Genomic DNA, 18,861 nt, shown 5'->3' with positions numbered 1-18,861 from the left:
TAGACGTCGGTAGCGTCTTAGACACGAAGTCAACGCCAACTTTTTTTACATTAGCTCGACACAGGGGGCCCTAAGAAAAAAATTTCCTCATGGACTATGTTATCCTTTGGTGATGCTCTGTGGAGGTTTTTTTTATTTATTTATTAAGTTAAATGAAATTTTACATTTCATTTTCTTAACTTAAATAAGATACAAGTAGTTTTCTAATTTTGTTCTGATAAGATTAAAAAGTTTTTTTTAAAAAATACATTTATACTCTCCGTTTTAAGGTTATCTGGAAGGGGTTTGTATATTTGTACACCCTCGTGGCCGATGTCTCTTTTGCCACTTTCAGTCCTTACAGTATTTGTGTACAATTTGTTATGTTGCCCAGTATAATGTTCGTGTACTTGTGAGGTTTGTTTAAATGTTGTGTTTGTGTGTATAAGTCCATTTTGGATTTTGTGCACATTTTAATTGGTCATGTCCAGCACTCGCGTTTGATTTTAGGAATTTTATAATGGCTAGTATTTCGGGTTCAGTTGCGGGTTGAAGGTATATTGACTCCCTACTTTCATACTTTAATGTAATTCTTTCATCCAGTTCATGGGTGTATTTGTTAATTATATTACCAGCCAAGGAAGCGCCAAAGGGTCTTCTTAGGGAAATGAAGAAAAAGGTATGAGTATCCAGGAGTGACGGACGTATAAATCTATCCCTCCCAATCCGGCTGGAGTAGTCGAAAGGCCTCCGTCAATTAGTCTGGATACAATCTAGATCAGATTCATCAGGCAGTAGTAAGACCGGACGAACCTCACCCCTTGAACCCGGTCACCCTTTCTTAGTTACCTAATTGAACGTATATATTTGTGAAGCAAAAAGTTTCGAGCCATTTGCGGTTGCTTCGTTCCTTTCAAATAAGTTGAGGTTCAGTTCGTCAGTTTGACTAGCGTATGTATACCTAGCATTACATAGCAATCCACTTTGGGTGACCTATGATAGGGGTGTAAATCTGAATTTCTCGAAGGTCGAACAGACTCCATTGAAAATGTCTGTAAAACAGACAGCGACTTAGCCTCGGACTTGTTTTCGGTTTCGTTGCCAGCAAACTGGGCGTTTGATTTCCACGCAATTTGAATACATTTTTATTTTATTTATTAATTTTATTGTAGCCACCTATATATCTAAGTTTACAAATGTCGAATTTATTACTTATTACGTACATACATTTCAATGTTTTAATAATATATTGCATTTTATTTTTATTATTACAGCTTCCTTGAGGTGATTTTTTCACGAAAACAGCACTATATAAATTAGTCAAATATTACAATCCAGATTGAATCTATCAATTGGTGCAGATGTAATGGTTTATTGTATTCCTTTGTACCATAGACATATGAATATTCATATGTCTGTGCTTTGTACAGTAAACAAATTTGGGTATTGGCTTTGTCCTTATATGGTAGCCTAATTTCGTTGCACGTCCTAGTATTATGTTATATATTATTTACTTTTAAAAGTATTTTAGTAATACGTTGTTTATTATTTTATGTATAAATATCATCGTGTTCAAGTTCTTTGAACATGAATCTTTTTCTGTTTTAGCCAATTTGGTTCCCTACCATTTTAACATACATGTGTGTTAGGGTGTATCGATTTTTAACTTTTTTTTTTGTTTTCAAATTCCAAGTTGAAATAAAGTTGCTACTAGGTACCACAACTTACCACAATTTTTTTTGGATTTTTAAAAAAATGTTTAGGTCTCCCGCACAAGGCCTAAAGTTTTAATTTTTTTCAAAAAATATCAATTTTTTTTTAATTTAAAAAAATAAATTCATAACTTTTTTGTTTATTCCAAGTTAAAAAACAGTAATATTAGGGCATAAAAATAAGTACGAAACGGTTTTTTTTAATAAAATATGGTATTTTGGTCTCCCGCACAAGCCCTAAAGTTTGTTAATTTTGATGAAATTTTGTAATTTTGTGTACATATATGAACCATGTTTTTTTTAAGTTTAAGCCACCGGAATTAATTGTACTTTTCTTACAGAAGGCATAAAATGAGACAATATATATATACATAATTCTTATATACATACAGTAAAAATATATACCACATATATACTATATATATATATAATATGTTTTATACCTGAAAAAAGATAGTTGGACGGTGTAAATTGTATGAGAAAGGTGTTGAAAGAAACTAATGTTATTTGCTATTACTGTTGTTTTTTACAAAAGTATAAAAGGTTATAACATGTCATAAAATGTAGTATAAAAACTAAGTACAAAATGTTGCTGATTACTTTCCATACGACATGAGTGGCAGTTTTCTTGTTCTACTGCAAATTTACTGACTTGTTTAAGTATTCGTCCTTTCATCTTGGCTTCAAAACCTTAAATCAAAATTATGTATAGTTTTTACATAGGCCTAGTGAAAATTTTATAAATGTTATTACAGTTCCCAAATGAAATTTCAATTTAATATAGAAGACAGTATGATAAAGACGTTATTTAGAAACATTATAACTACAAAATAGTCGAAAAAACTTACTTAAATTCTAATCCTTTGCAGAGGTTTTGTACTGGCTCTTGGTCTCGAACGTTGGTAGCTCTTTACGGTCTTCCAGTCTGGCACGGATAAAACCATCTCTTTCGATCAGCCCACATACTCGCTTTAAAGCTTCTGTGACTTTCTTGACAATTCGTTCCACCGCTTGAGTGTGAGAAGGAATTCTAAATTCAACCCTTTCACTTTTGCCAGTTTCCGCAATTGACTCCAACTCTTCTAGGCTCATATCAGTAACAAGAAGGGGTTCGGTTACTGAAGTGGATCGCCAGTCAATCATATCTATATAGTCTTCGGCATCAAAATTGATCTGAGGGGGTTTAAATACCCTTACCCCTTTCCTTTCGGTTGCGCGAGCTTTCTGGATTCCCTTATAAGCCAAGGCTCTGATATGTTTTCGTTCATCGAACAGCATAGCTATCAAAACATGCTCTGGGTGAGCCATGAAAGCATTTCTCTGTAACGTTGCATGGGCGACTTTTCTTAGCTCATCTTCCAAGTAATTGCGGAAAAGAATCCTTTTTAAAAAATGAATGGAAGCTTGCGGGATTTGGGGATTGCACTTAATTGAGAACCATGATGCTATGTAGACCTTCATTATGAACTCTGCAAGCTTTCTTAGCTGAGGGGTTGGATCATCGGTGGCTACATACAAACGAAGGACTCGATTTGCCAGAGTAAGCCACCTGGCGTGCGAGATGTTGCCGGGGTTTCGTTTGGCCAACTCTTCAGCAATAGAATTGTCTTCCATATTAAATTGAAATTTCATTTGGGAACTGTAATAACATTTATAAAATTTTCACTAGGCCTATGTAAATACTATACATAACTTTGATTTAAGGTTTTGAAGCCAAGATGAAAGGACGAATACTTAAACAAGTCAGTAAATTTGCAGTAGAACAAGAAAACTGCCACTCATGTCGTATGGAAAGTAATCAGCAACATTTTGTACTTAGTTTTTATACTACATTTTATGACATGTTATAACCTTTTATACTTTTGTAATAAACAACAGTAATAGCAAATAACATTAGTTTCTTTCAACACCTTTCTCATACAATTTACACCGTCCAACTATCTTTTTTCAGGTATAAAACATATTATATATATATAGTATATATGTGGTATATATTTTTACTGTATGTATATAAGAATTATGTATATATATATTGTCTCATTTTATGCCTTCTGTAAGAAAAGTACAATTAATTCCGGTGGCTTAAACTTAAAAAAAACATGGTTCATATATGTACACAAAATTACAAAATTTCATCAAAATTAACAAACTTTAGGGCTTGTGCGGGAGACCAAAATACCATATTTTATTAAAAAAAACCGTTTCGTACTTATTTTTATGCCCTAATATTACTGTTTTTTAACTTGGAATAAACAAAAAAGTTATGAATTTATTTTTTTAAATTAAAAAAAAAATGATATTTTTTGAAAAAAATTAAAACTTTAGGCCTTGTGCGGGAGACCTAAACATTTTTTTAAAAATCCAAAAAAAATTGTGGTAAGTTGTGGTACCTAGTAGCAACTTTATTTCAACTTGGAATTTGAAAACAAAAAAAAAGTTAAAAATCGATACACCCTAATGTGTGTAACCCGCCCCGCCAGATGACGTCTGTTCTGTGACGGGTAACAATAGTCGCAAGTGTTTTAAAATCTTGTTATTCTGTGTTAATACGACCTCAGTAGTTAAGTGCCAATGATTTGGATACCAAAGTGGTAATCCAGAGTTCGCGGGTTCAATTCCGGTGAGCGCATATAAATTTATTTAATTGATTTGTGTTTTTTCACAATGTTGACCAGTTGATTGATTTGTCACAATTTAATCATTTGAAAAAATGTAAGGTGTTTTTGCGGCACGTTCCAGAGTGCCCTAGTGCAGTGTTCCGCAAAGCGTGTGCCGCGGCACACTGGTGTACCGTGGTCATCAGTTGGTGTGCCACGGAAAAAAATCAAGGTATTGTGAAGATAACAAGAAAGCAAATGGAAGCAGATGTGATGGTTTGAACACTTACATAATATAAACGAGACGAACGTACTCCAAAAATTTTTTTGTTTAGATTAACAACATAAAATACAACAGGCAGGCCCTTCAAAGAGAGTTATGAGTTCTTTACCACGGAATTGTAGACCTTGCAGCGTGTTTGAAAATACGGACAGTCAGTGTTTAAACTTCGATAAAGATACAGTCTGGGTTTGAACTTGGATATGGAGAGAGCTCCGAGAAATCAATTAAAATCAGTGGTGATGTGTGAGATTACGCTTAGTTAATGAATTCAGATGGTGTTAAAAATTATTGTTAAATATTAAATTAAAGTGAAATATTATTGAACCGGTGTTTGTGTCAAGTGAAAGTTGTTGGACTCAGTGAGGATATAATTAATAATAATAATTATATAATTTGTACAGCGCCGTTTTTGTGAAAAATCACCTCAAGGGCGCTAAGTGTTGTGCGATCGCGATTATATTATAAATTGTGTTAATTTAAACGTGATTTCGTAAACAGTTCAAACTAAATTACTTGTCTTAAAAACATGGAAATAATAATGATAATAATTGCGTTTTAAAAACAGAGTGAACGTATTTAACGGCAAGAAGTGTTTACCATGTCGGTTAATCGAGCTAGGGAGGAATTAATAATAAGCGAGATGGCGTCCTATCTTCAGAGACCGTAAACCAAAAAATCAGACAAATCATTAAATAGGAAGTTATGTAACTCTGGGGTAGATCATAAGACTGCGGGTTCGAATCCTGACAGAGGTTTTAGGGAGGTACAATTTTATTTACAGAATTATTTAATTTCTTTTCTATAGACATAGGGAGGAGACCAAAAAAAACTGAACAAATTGCAAGGACTTCGCTAAAAGGAGGAAGGAATGCCGAGAGAGAGAGAAGTTAAACTAAACTGATTTAGCTATGTAGGGTGGAATCAAGTAAGCTTCATACTGGGATTGGGAGATGGCTAACAGGGTGAGTTTTTTTTAATATTATTTATTAAATTCCAGAAGACCCTTTAAAAGACGGATGCAACCGAAGAACAGGAACCAGGTTTACAACACCTGCCATCCAAATAATGTTTTCATTAAAGGAATTTGCCAGACAAGATTATCTATCAGCTGTAAGAAGGAGACGGGCCAATGACCTTTCATATGTAGGCCGATAAAATTTGAGTTAGGGAATGCCTCGGTCCGGAGGTCATATTAAAAATTTACCTATCTGCCAATCTGTCATTCTTTTAAAAACATTACGAATCAAATCGTGGCGTTGTCCCTGCGATAGGTATTGAATCGCCGACGAAAACATTAAATACCTATTACAAATTAGGCCAACCAATATAAATTCGCAGTATAAAAATACCTATCTACAGAGTACCTATCACAGCACTGGCGTACAATTGAAACAGCGAACACCACCAGCCGGGACAAGAGGCAGAGTATAGTCAGTCGAATGGGAGGGATTTTTGCTAGCGTATGACTGCCCGAATAGAAAGCGATCGGATGCAACCAGACAGAACAAAAATGAATACTTATCATCTGTTATTTGACTTTCTAATTTACAAATTGGGATACACAAGAACAAATCTAGAGTCAAAAAGGGGAGATGGTAATCTCCGAAATAAAACTACCATCCGAACAACTTTTCTCAACAGGTCCCTTTCGAGAGGTAGGCAGCCTCATAAAATTAAATGCCTAAATCAAACCAATTATCCGTTTATACCTACCTGAGAGAATAGGTATTCAATAGAAGCTACCCATACCTAATACACGAGGGAACTAGTAACCTCATAAAATTACTGGAGCTAAATATTAAAATACAGACAGTCCTCATCCTAAATTTGACATTTTGAGTAAACCTTACATATATCTCACATGATAGTTAGCTGAATGGTGTGTGTTTACAACTTATCCATAGAAGCAGACATAATTTCGACAAGATCGTCGTGTGTTATCTGTGTTATTGACCTAGAAAGGGATGTTAGTTCCCGACGACGTGGAATTTACAGCGTTTTCTGGAGGTGGCATGTAACTTGAAACCTTACGTGTCACATTTTCGCAACTAGATTCGTGACAAGGGACGTCATGGTTTTCCCCTTCTACATTCAGTAAAGTAGATTTTCCTGGAGTTGTAATGAGGTTGGGGCATTTCTGAAATTGTTAAGAAGACCTGGTTTTCTTTATTCTGGCGTGAAGGTTGCCAACAATGGGAGACCCGGCCGGTTTGGATATCCAGACGCGTAGAGATCGATTGCCTTGTTCTAATTATCATCCATCAGATTTGTTTGGTAAGCGGAGGATCCAACTTAGCTTGAACAAGTTCATTTCCGTTTCTCCTTCCCCTTCAAAATATACATATGGATGGCGCCGACAACTAACACCATAAATTTATCGTATTTATATCTTATGTATATAAAATCTAACACTTTATCATACCCACATATCACCCTACGACAGGTAGAATCACGTAGCTAGTTGAAGAGCAGGCGAGACAGAAAATAAGGTTTATGAAATGGCTTTAAAACACAGCGGTAATGGATTCAACTCACTCTATCTCAAAAGAACCGAGGGATACCACATAAATAGATAATCAGGTTTCTATACCGAGAAACAAAAAATTAACACAACGTTCAGTGAAGACCTTTTTATACTGAACCGTCACGTGAAACAATTACGTTCAAGGTCGTAAAACACGTAGACAAACTAGGATGCACACACTTGAAGGGGTGTGTAATAAAGAGAGAGAGAAGCAAAGGGTTGTACAAACGGCAATGACGATATTCCTACCCCGGATATATACATAATCAAAGCCTTATGGAAAAGTTACCCATGGAACTTAAAGAAAATTCATCGCAAAAGGAAAAGTTTGAAAAGTGCAAATCATTACACAGATGAGAGATAATATCAGTCATTTCTGTTTCATACGTACAGTGGCTTTCTCGCGGAAAAGTGCTATTTCGGATTTAGGAGCTAAAAAATAAGTCCCAGACGTTTTTAGAGGCCCAGGGTTCAGATTTCGCTTCTGTTTTTAAATCAGAAAATGGGTTGTAAAACTTGCATATCTGGCGGATATATTCGCTCATTTAAATGAGCTCAACAGAAAAATGCAAAGCAGGAATTCTTAGATTTTAACGTCTTCGGACAAAATTAAAAGCTTTCGCGCTAAGTTAGTGTTATGGATCAGCCACGCTGTCAATGGTCGTAATGAATTCTTTCCAAATGTCATGGCTGCCGATTCAGATACAAAGTGCAGGCTTTGATAGTGAAACACTTGGAAGTATTAGCAGAGAAAATGAACTGTTATTTTCCTAAATGTGACCTACAACCTATGAACTGGGTACGAAATCCACTCTCGGATAACATTTATTTTGGACACTTACCGATAAACGAGCAGAACGAATTCATAGAGTTAAAAACTGATCGGACATTAAAACAAAAATTTTCCAAAGTAGAGCCAGCACATTTTTGACTGCATATAAAAAATGAGTATCCACTGTTTTTAAAGCATGCTGTTAAAAATATATTACCATTTGCCACAACCTACTTATTTCAACTTTTCAACTCTTACTCTTAAATCGAAAAAAAGAGAACGACTGAGGACGATCAATGAAGAGATGAGAGCAGCCTTATCAACGATTGCTCCAAATTTCGATCGCTTGTGCTCAGTTGAACAGGCTCACATTTCTAACTAAACATCTTTTCATATTATATATATTGATTTTAGTAATAAATAAATATTAAATAAACATTCCTTTTTTCTTCGGTATACCTCTAAAATTTCTTGATTTGATAGGTGTACCCTGAACACAAAAAGTTTACGGAACACTGCCCTAGTGTATGACTACCATTCAGAATGGAAACCAACTGACAACAAACATTTCGGTCTTGGCACACACTTCTTGCCTCATTCACATTCATATATCCTCTCATACATACTCTTCTATTATTCTGACTCTTGACATGGCCCGACTAATATCTTCCTCGGGCTTCTGCTACCATTCGCATTTGCATCATATATCTTCCTTACACTCCTTTTTTCGCTAATTCACTCTACATGCCCAAATTATCTAAGCGTCCCTATCTTAATCTTACTCATTACGCTTACTGGAGGACAGAATGAAAACGTTGCTTGAAATGGCTTTAGCCATGTTTGTGACTACTGTGGTACTGACATAATAATGATAAAAAATATAACGATATATATTTTTTTAAATATATAAAATATTTCACAAAATATACATCAAAACACCTTTAACATCTAACAATATAAATCAAAATACATTAAATTACCCATGTAAAGTGTTACTTAAATAAATGTTTAGAAACATGAATAGTTTATAAAAAGTAGAATAAAAACAATGCCAAAGAATGGCTAAAATTCAGCTATTTCGGTAGTAAAGTACCATAATCACTTACTTGCAATGTTAAGATGGTTTATATAGGCGAAGATTTAAAAAAAATTAGTTTTGTAAAAGACAAGTAAAAATATTTCATTTTTATTTTTTGAAATAACTTTTTTGTGTAAAACCTCAAATTGTAATATTTAATTAAATTTTTTTTGTTTCAGATTTTCGTTTAGAAATCGCTAGTATTGTCTTCAATAATTAAAAATATTTAAATTTGAAAGAATTAGAGAGGAGAGTTTGCAAGTAACTTGGCAATGTTTTTTTTTTGTGTATAAGCCATGTGTTTCGATTTAGAATGGTGGTCTTTCGCCAATATTTTATAATAGCTATACCCTGCCACGCGTTGCTGTAGCTTAGTCTGCTGTGCGAATAGATAAACAATAGCGCGTGTTGCTTTTACGTCCAACAGATGTAGCTATTTTTCAAACAAAATCATTTTTTTTCAACAGATGGCGCTGTTTTCATACAAAAACTTGCTTTTACCTGTCACAGGTGATACCTTTACAATATGTGAACATGAAAAACACACGCGTAAACACATTTTTTCATAGCAATCTGTGAAGATCTTTCGGAGATTTAAGGTTTTGAACAAACGAATATTTACATTTTTATTTATATACATGGATTATTTGTTTGGGTATTTGGGGGGTTCCGCCCCAAGCACTGGGTCTGGCCTGAAAATAAAAATTCCTTAAACATGTCAGATGTCACTTGTTGGCATGGGCGGCGGTTTAGGGCGGGTGGGCGGCAGAGGGTGGCGGTGGACGGCCCGTAAATACTCCCCGAAAAGGTTGTAAAATGCGCCATATGCTTTCTGCCCAGTTTTGAACATGACATTTATTTATTTAGTTACATTTAGCAACGTTGGCTTGTTGGAGAATGCTTGCAAGTTTTCCCTGGTATTACATCTCTACCTGTAGAACGTAGAATTCTAGTCGAGCAAAATTATGTTAAAGGTTATTGTACAACGCCACGCAGTATTTCATCAAAATAATATCCAGGATCTTGCAATTACTTGAAAAAATATTTTAATGTAGGATTATCATGTTTAAATGTGAAAAACTGTGGAGTAATTCTAAAAAACGATAAATATTATAAAATGGCTCCATTACAGTTGTAACATAATAAAAAGTAAAATTGTCAATATATTTCATTTTGTAACGAATTTCTTAACCAAAAAAAACATGTCAGGCGGATGGATTCATGATCGAGTCGATCTATCTTTGTCTTCTTTACTCTGTACTTTGTATTAAGAAATCAAATTTCGTACCTACTTAAGTCTAAACATTTAATGAAAACGAATTGAATACTTAAAGTGAAATCGCGAACACATTTGGAATATTTTTTCCATCTGTTGTTAATAAATAATATTTTACTATTAGCGAATACATTTTCAAAATAAAAAATAATACACAACACACTAATTGAGGGTTGGCCATGCGAAGTGCGCACTGCGCAGTCATGGGACGTAACCGAGCTTTTTCGCTTGAAATTCATATTTAGTGGATTTGGATTGGTTCCATAAGAAATCTTCTATATTGTATGTGAACCTCATGGAGTTTGGGGACAGACTTCCAAAACAAAATCCCCTTGCAAAAATCAAATTAAGATATTACGTATTTTTATTATTCTGTATTATAAGTTGGTATACATTGAGAGAGACTTTTTCGTAAACATTTTTTTTGAGAAATATTATACATTCTTAAGTGAGATTACAGTAACCATAAAAAAATTCTCTCCCCATCGTGAAAGAATTGCTTGAGCAGCCACTGCGTTCCTCTCCCATAATTCGTAGTTCGACTCTCGTTTCGGCTCGCAAATGTATACGCAGCATAATATACATCCAACTCTTGACGTGAACGCCATCCCACATACACAATAAGTAGGTTCTCCGTTTTACCTAGTCAAAGCGGATGTTAAGATGGCAATATCTACACTGCAACACAATGAGTCCTGATAATACACCTACCTTTATTCAGGCTGTTCCTTCTTTTATTTATTTTACTATTGTGTAGTTTGTAACACTTCTTTAAGAACTTTTACAGACATCTCAAAACCCGAAATTACCCCAATTTACAAAATAGGATACTATCGATACAAATATTTTGTGTTACGATTGAAATACTAAAAAGACACCGAGGCATGTAAGAAACGTAACAATAGTAGAAAACGTTTTACAAAATATGTTGCCAAGTCAAGTAGATCATACGCCTACGAAATAAATTATTTAAAAACCTGATTTAAAAAATATTTAACAGGTTTATTTTTCAAAACCCTAAAAAAAAATATGTTACAAATTTTCCCGTTGAACGCATTCAGTTCAACCTGAGAGGCTGGGTGGGTGCGGGATTGGGGAGGGGTGGATTGATGGGTGGATAGTAAGGGAGGTGCGGGGGAGACGGCCGTCTTTAGTAAAGGCTTTTACTTTAATCCTCGTCATAAAACTGCAGCGTGGTAACAGTATTTGTTGGTAAATTTGCAAACTTCGGTGGGTGTTCAAAGAAAGAGGTAGTTTGAAGCGCACGAACTGCAGAATAATGGAGACTTCAAAGTTGCAAAATGCTGACGACTTTAATATTCCACATATGTCAAGTACGTTAGGGTGGATCGTTATATTTTGAGATTTTTTTGTTGTTTCTTTTTTTTTATATTTTAATCCAATGATTCCCTTGATAATTAACAGTGCGATTTATATAAAATAACTGTTCACATATTGTGTGTGCTAATGAAAAACAAAACAATTTTTTTTAATTTTTTAGTTAATTTTTTTCGTTAGTTTTTTTCCATCTACCAATATTGCTTTTGAAATAAATGTTGCAATATTCAAAATGACCTTTTGATTTGCTTAATAAGGTTATTGGAAACTTATAACAGCGTATTAGTAGTATTTATATTAAATATATACAAAACTTACAAATTGCTATAATAAAAAAAAATTATACTACCGAATATTTACAGACAAAGAAGTAATCTAAAACTACTGTATGGTTCTGAGGGCCTACTTCCAATAAAGGGTCTTCTTTGGTACATTATTATAATGGATAATGAGGGAGATAGCAAATATAAAAAGCAACCGGTGCATAATCACACAACAAGATTCACTGAAAATAAGGGCCTCATTATTCCAAGAGTAACAAATAAGTATGGAAGCCGAACGCTTAAATATTTAATACCAGAGATTTTCAATAAATTTAATAATTTTTTTAAACCTCAGAATAATGAGAGACCCTGCCCCAAAAACACTAAGCGTTGGCTAATAAGCGACGAATCAATGTATCTCTGAACTTTATTTTTGATGTATTCCTGAACATCTCAACGTACCTGCCTAAATAATTTGTATATAGGTAGGTACTTTGAGATATATTATTTTGTAATATTGTTTATTGTATAATTTTGTGTCATACATGTATTAAAAATTAAAAATGTTTATATATATTATTTGTAGAACCTACAGACAAGCCGTCATGTGTGACAGCTTTGTGGGACTGCATAAAACTTGTATCTTTAAAAATTTATAATAAATAAAATAAAAAAAAATAAATAAATAAAAATAAAAAATAAAAAAATGTAATAATGCCTGAAAGTAGCATTTTTTAATTTTTTTTAGAAAGTCCTATTTGATTTAAAAATGAATTTTTGAAGTGATGGATCTACAGCCTAATATTAAAATCCGTGAGACGATAAGGCTTTCCTTTATTACATCGCTACTTTAAAACGTGCTCAAATATTTGCGACAATGGAGCCGTCTATCCCTTTGAAAGGATGTAAAAAACTTCCTTTTCGTAAATGAAAAAATTCAACAACCTAACATTAGCCACCACACATCGGAGATTCGCCAGATAAATGTAAATTTATAACATTTATTTCCGAAGCGGTAGGCAGAAAAGATGATCAGTCCCTTCGTATCTTAGTACTCACTTTGAGTCATGATATATGCAAGCAATTTATTATTCGATTCAGGAAAAAAAACAATTGAAATTGATTTTTTATAGTACTTTTATTATAATCAAAAGATCAAACTTCAGTAGCTAACTGTGAACAATAATTCAACCTGTTGTCATTGTATCTCTAAAAACAATAAGTAGGCGTTTTTTTACGTGAATACCGCATAAGTATTTTCAGTTGCTCCCAAACGTTTGACCTCAATTGGGGTATGTTGTGAGGCTGAAGGTAGTAAGGAGGGGAAAGAGATGGGAAAAAGAAAGGTTGGAAAGTACCTGGCTATACAGATTTCGTCACAAAAAACAGCCAAAGCCATTTCAAACAAAGTTTCAATTCTGAATGATGATCTACACCAGGGCGATACTGAGAATATCTTCCACTCCACAGACCCAAATACCTGCTTTTTGAAAAGGTAAACATGTTTTGCAAGCTGACGTGACACAAACGCTTGTAGGAGACATTATAAATAGGCCATTAAAACAAAATATTAGCGGATTCAAGCGAGAAAAAAAGCTGTTATTTAGTGATGTTTTCAAGGGAGTTCACAAGGACGAAGAGAAATACACAATAAAGATTAAAATGACGTGGGTAAGTTTATTTACTAATACCATACACTTTAGGTATAAAATTAATGTAAGTACTTATAGAATAGCTCTCAGATAGATAAATTGGCATTCGCGGCAGCCGTTGCGCGTTGCGGCGGCTGCACAATAATTTATGGGTGTTCCTGCCTTGTGGTATAAATAATGTTAATCCGCGATGAAAGCCAGTAGCCGTTTCTGCTTTCTGGTGCTCTGTTCCTGTTATTTATTGTGAAAAACTAGGTCTCTGTGCTAAAATTTAAAACATGATTTATTTATATCTAGCTCATCTTATCTCGTCTTGTGCCCTACGGAGAAGTCTTGTACGGGCTGGGGACTCATCGCATTGACAATGCGCCTCTAGACTAGTAAGCCCAGTCTCTCCTCACATAGCCTCTTTTTGACGTTTTATGTGCTTAGGCTAGGGCCCCTAAATATGAATATCTTGTCAACCGTCCCGCCACACTTTCCACCCCGCAATACCCAAGAGGGCAGTCACGAACTGACTGACATCTAGCTAATCTACGTGAAGCATCGTCCATTCTCCTCAAAAAATTACATCCAAATGTAAAAAGACCCCTGGGCAATCCCCAAAAATAATCAAAAATGAACATTCAAAAATTTAATCTTCTCGGTGTCTTTATATCATGGGTCCATTCATCTTAACTTTATGTGACACATTACTGAATTCAGAAAGTCAAATCAAAAGATACAGAATAAATTGTTCTTTATCGTGCTTTCAGATGAAAACTCTATTTGGCGATACGCGACTAAATCATAAAAAGTACTAATTTTGTTTGTCTGTGCATCCGGTGTAACTCTGGTTAAATGAACTCAAATTTGCTTTAAATTCACACGTCATTCAAAATTGGAACTGATTGTGTAAAGCATTCAGATAAGCGATATAGTTACTACCTGTAATAATATAGGTACCTATCCTAACAAACAAAAACAGTTTATCAAAAACACTTGAATACCTCGGTAAATGTTTACAAAAAAATACTCCTTAACCATTTACATAAATTAGATACTGATTATTTTACACTCACTAGTCACCATGTTTAATATGAGAAATCTCTTTTCTTTGAAATTTTTATCTATTTTCTAGTAAAATATATTTACGAGCTCAAAAATAAATAATTAATAAAACCTCCCCTCCATTCAAAATCTTATCACTCTAAGGACGGGTTGTTTCAAAGAATTTGAATAATTCATCAAATTTCAATGTTCATTTTCGGGTTCCATGAAAGTCCTATTCAAGTTCTGTTATTATATCATTATAGGCTAGTTGCTTAACAGAACTGAAATAATAAGAGAGCTTGAAAAAATCTTTCACAGAACTTGAAAATGAACTTTGAAATTTGAGGAATTGTTCATATTCTCCGAAACAACCCGTCCTAAGTCTGCATTCGACTTCAACTTGAATATTTTATTTGGTTTTACGCCCAGCTGGGCTTTAACGTGGATTTTAAGAACAGAATATACCTATGTAGTGAGCTTTCAAAAAATCCACACTATTTTTTTACAGCATGATATAACAGTAAACTCAATATGAAACAATTTTAGTAAAACGTGTATTAAGTAACATCAAATAATATATGAATAAGAACATTACTATACATAACACAAATCACTAAAACTACATTACCAACTTATATATGTGTAACTACACTTCTGCCCTGATGATGGACACTGCAATGCTGTTTGAAACGTTGGCTAAAGAAGGAGGTAGCGCAACATGGCATAATACCCCAAAAACAAATCACTATAATACTTTTGGCCGTGTAAATCTCTAATCATACCTACATTACCAACGTTACTATATTTTGTAGGATTAAACAAAGTGCTGGTATAGATTACGCTTAGTTCTAAAAATGGAGTCAATAAATATATCAATAGCACCCTTAAACTTCTTGCCTCGATCATGCATCCTGTTTGTTAGTTAGTGTGTCTGATAGTTGGTTGTGTATGTATTGCAGAAGAATTTTACATTTTGTCTTGTTTTCCTAGTCGGCACATATAATCTAATAGTGGCAAAGATAGCAGGACTGTCAATTAAGTTGTTAATTACTGTACGTAACACAACCAGGTCTGACATAATCCTCCTCTCAGACAGTATTATTAGATGCAATTGATTCATAAAAATGAAAATATTCCCTTTCAAATTAGAAATAATGAAAATAATGAAAATATTCCCTCAAAATTAGTATATTTTCGCAATTTATTATGTACCTACTCTTGCAATATTTTCAGATCTGCTTTATTCCAACTGAATAGAATAACTCCATGTACTTACCACGTACCACCTACTTATTAATCGAATTGTAATAATTTTTTTTTCTACATCCATATTCTTAAATTTATTTACATTTACTGGGTATCCAATTTAGTAACTGCTATATTAGTCTATTTCATTATCTATGCGTTTGTTATATAATTTGTTTTTTTTTTGTTTAATTTTAAAAAGAAAGACAAACATTCCCCGGTTACGAATAACATAAAAATATTTGAAAATCTCCTACTACCACCACAGTAAGCGGAAAATGTTGCTTGTGTTGTGATAGAGGACTTAGCCAGCCGAGTTGACATCTTACTTTATAAATAAAAACTTTATTTATTTTCTTTGCCGTATATATACTGTAATGGCACTACTCCCCAATTCAAACACGAGAAACGTTTTTCTCTATTGCATTGGATGTTAAAAATAAAATATTTTATTGTTATTAGTTTTTTTTATAATAATTTATTTCAAAAATTGTATATGATTTGTCATGAATTCAAAAATCATATGATTTTTATATGACAAGTGACAAGTAAGTTTTTAGATTCTCACGGCCAAAAGCATTTTGTTGTTTGTTTTTGGGATGTTATGCCGTGTTGCGCTAACTCCTTCTTTAGCTGACGTTTCGGACAGCGTTGCAGTGTCCATCATCAGGGCAGATCCGGTAGATCCGAAGATGTGTCGGCTAAAGAAGGAGTTCGCGCAACACGGCATAACACCCCAAAAACAAACAACAAAAAAGACAAGTGACAAGTATATAGTTATATTTATGTGCCAAGTATATGATTATATTTATATAACAATTGAGAAGTATATAGTTATATTTATATAGTAAGTGACAAGTATATAGTTATATTTACGTTACTGGATTTCCAGGATTACAAATAAAATGAAAACATTTTATTTCCTCCCTCAACTAAAACTTACAAGTAAATGAAAAATACTGGGGTGTTATGCCGTGTTGCGCTAACTCCTTCTTTAGCCGACGTTTCGGACAGCGTTGCAGTGTCCATCATCAGGGCAGATCCGGTAGATCCGAAGATGTGTCGGCTAAAGAAGGAGTTAGCGCAACACGGCATAACACCCCAAAAACAAACAACAAAAAAGACAAGTGACAAGTATATAGTTATATTAATGTGCCAAGTATATAATTATATTTATATAACAATTGAGAAGTATATAGTTATATTTATATAGTAAGTGACAAGTATATAGTTATATTTACGTTACTAGATTTCCAGGATTACAAATAAAATGAAAACATTTTATTTCCTCCCTCAACTAAAACTTACTAGTAAGTGAAAAATACTGCTCAATCAAAGATGGATGATTTACCAGTAGCTTTCAGAGGACTGAATCTGCGATGCTTGGGTTAGAACCACATGCATTTGTCCATTCTTCTGAAATATATATTTTAATTCGATTTGTTCTCCCATTATAATCGTTTTTCGGATAATATATGACACCGTATATTACGTGATTTAAACAATTTGTTTAATGTCTTATCTCATTAAGCAACGCTCATGCTAGTTTAGTAACCGTAGTATTTAGTAAGGAAGGTATATGTAATTAGGTCGGCGGTGACACTGTTCCTTACCTTTTCCCGACGCACCTTAAGCGTAAATTTATTTTCCCAAATGGAACTCGATTTAAATTAGCATTTTGTTCCGGTAGAAACGTTAGAGTTATTCAAATATATTTCCATTGTTAGCCATCCGTTTTATAAAATGCCAAATGAAAAAAGTTTTTCGCGAAAAGTTTTGATCCCGAGGTAGTTCATCAAAATAAACTTGTAGCCACTAAATAATGTTCAACTGGTCTGTCGAGGGTATTAAAGAAAATTACAATGAAAATTACCTACTAGTAACACTGTTTTAATGGTTTCAAAGAGTATGGATGTAACTGAAAAGAGATTTTAAATTGTTTCATTTGCAACAAGTTAACAGCTTGACACATGTATCTTTTGAAGCTAGTGTGCGGTTTGTGTGCTATTTATCATGAAGCTATTGTGCGGTTCAACCCCTTTTTTCGGTCGGGCAGCAAAATCCGTTAATAACGATTACTTTAAAATAAATAAGCTAATCTCTACCACTCAACAAGTCTTTAATTACTTACCTAAAAGTTCCTTCGGATCATCAAGCGCCAGAATCAAGCAGAGGCGTAGCACTTCCAGTGCCCATCACCTACCGAGCACTGGGTGCGGGAGGCAGTTAATAGCCCCATCTCCAACATCAGTTTCCCCAAAGGTGGAAAAAACGGCCCGAAACCGGCAGTTCTAAATTTACAGTCTTGTACAGGAAACAAATCTGGTACAGCGCTGTTTCTGAAATTCATTTTTGTGAACACCTGCTTTAATAATATGTTAATTTCATCCACTATTGCTAGTCCTTTCTAAGATCATAACCCTTAACGCTAATATTGACTTCTTGCTTTTTAATCATTATAACATATCTTATAATATACATTTCCATACATGCATACTAGGGTGTCCCAGGACATAAGGAAGAATTTTTTTTTCATGAATTTAAATATGCATACCCTCTTATTTTATTTCATTTGATCCCAATAACTCATATAATAAATATTATTTTGATTAAACACCGGCAACCCGTGCCGACTTGATGCCAAACATATGGTACAGAGTTAATATGGAAGGATTTTCAACTTTCATTTTTGTCGGATAAATAAAATTTAAAAATGCACAAATGTTCAATTATGTAGTATTTTATATTTAAAAATAGTTTAATGATTAAATTTTTTCTTCATAGTTTGTTTTTTACAGTCAGGATAAATCTTCCGGTGTGAGATTAAGCCATGAAAATCTTGCATTATTCGTTAAGAAAACTGGCATCTGTTTTCAGACGATCAAACAAATACTTGCTCTTGACTGAAATGAAGTCGTAAATATTTTTCTCTGAAACAAATGTCACTAAATTATGATATGAACAAAACCCTCAATACAAAACATAATTTAAACTACTTAATAAACTTACCATGCAATTTACCATCAAGATCTTCCTTCGATGGGATGTAACGTTTGTCATGGGTTGATAATTTTTTTTTTTTGATATTTCGAGCATTTTTATTTTAGTTC

Source organism: Hesperophylax consimilis, chromosome 4 (genome assembly GCF_061612785.1).
Source record: "Hesperophylax consimilis isolate HC1 chromosome 4, BYU_Hcon_1.0, whole genome shotgun sequence".
In the NCBI taxonomy this organism is placed as follows: Eukaryota; Metazoa; Arthropoda; class Insecta; order Trichoptera; family Limnephilidae; genus Hesperophylax; species Hesperophylax consimilis.
Note: the sequence above shows the minus strand (reverse complement) of the source record.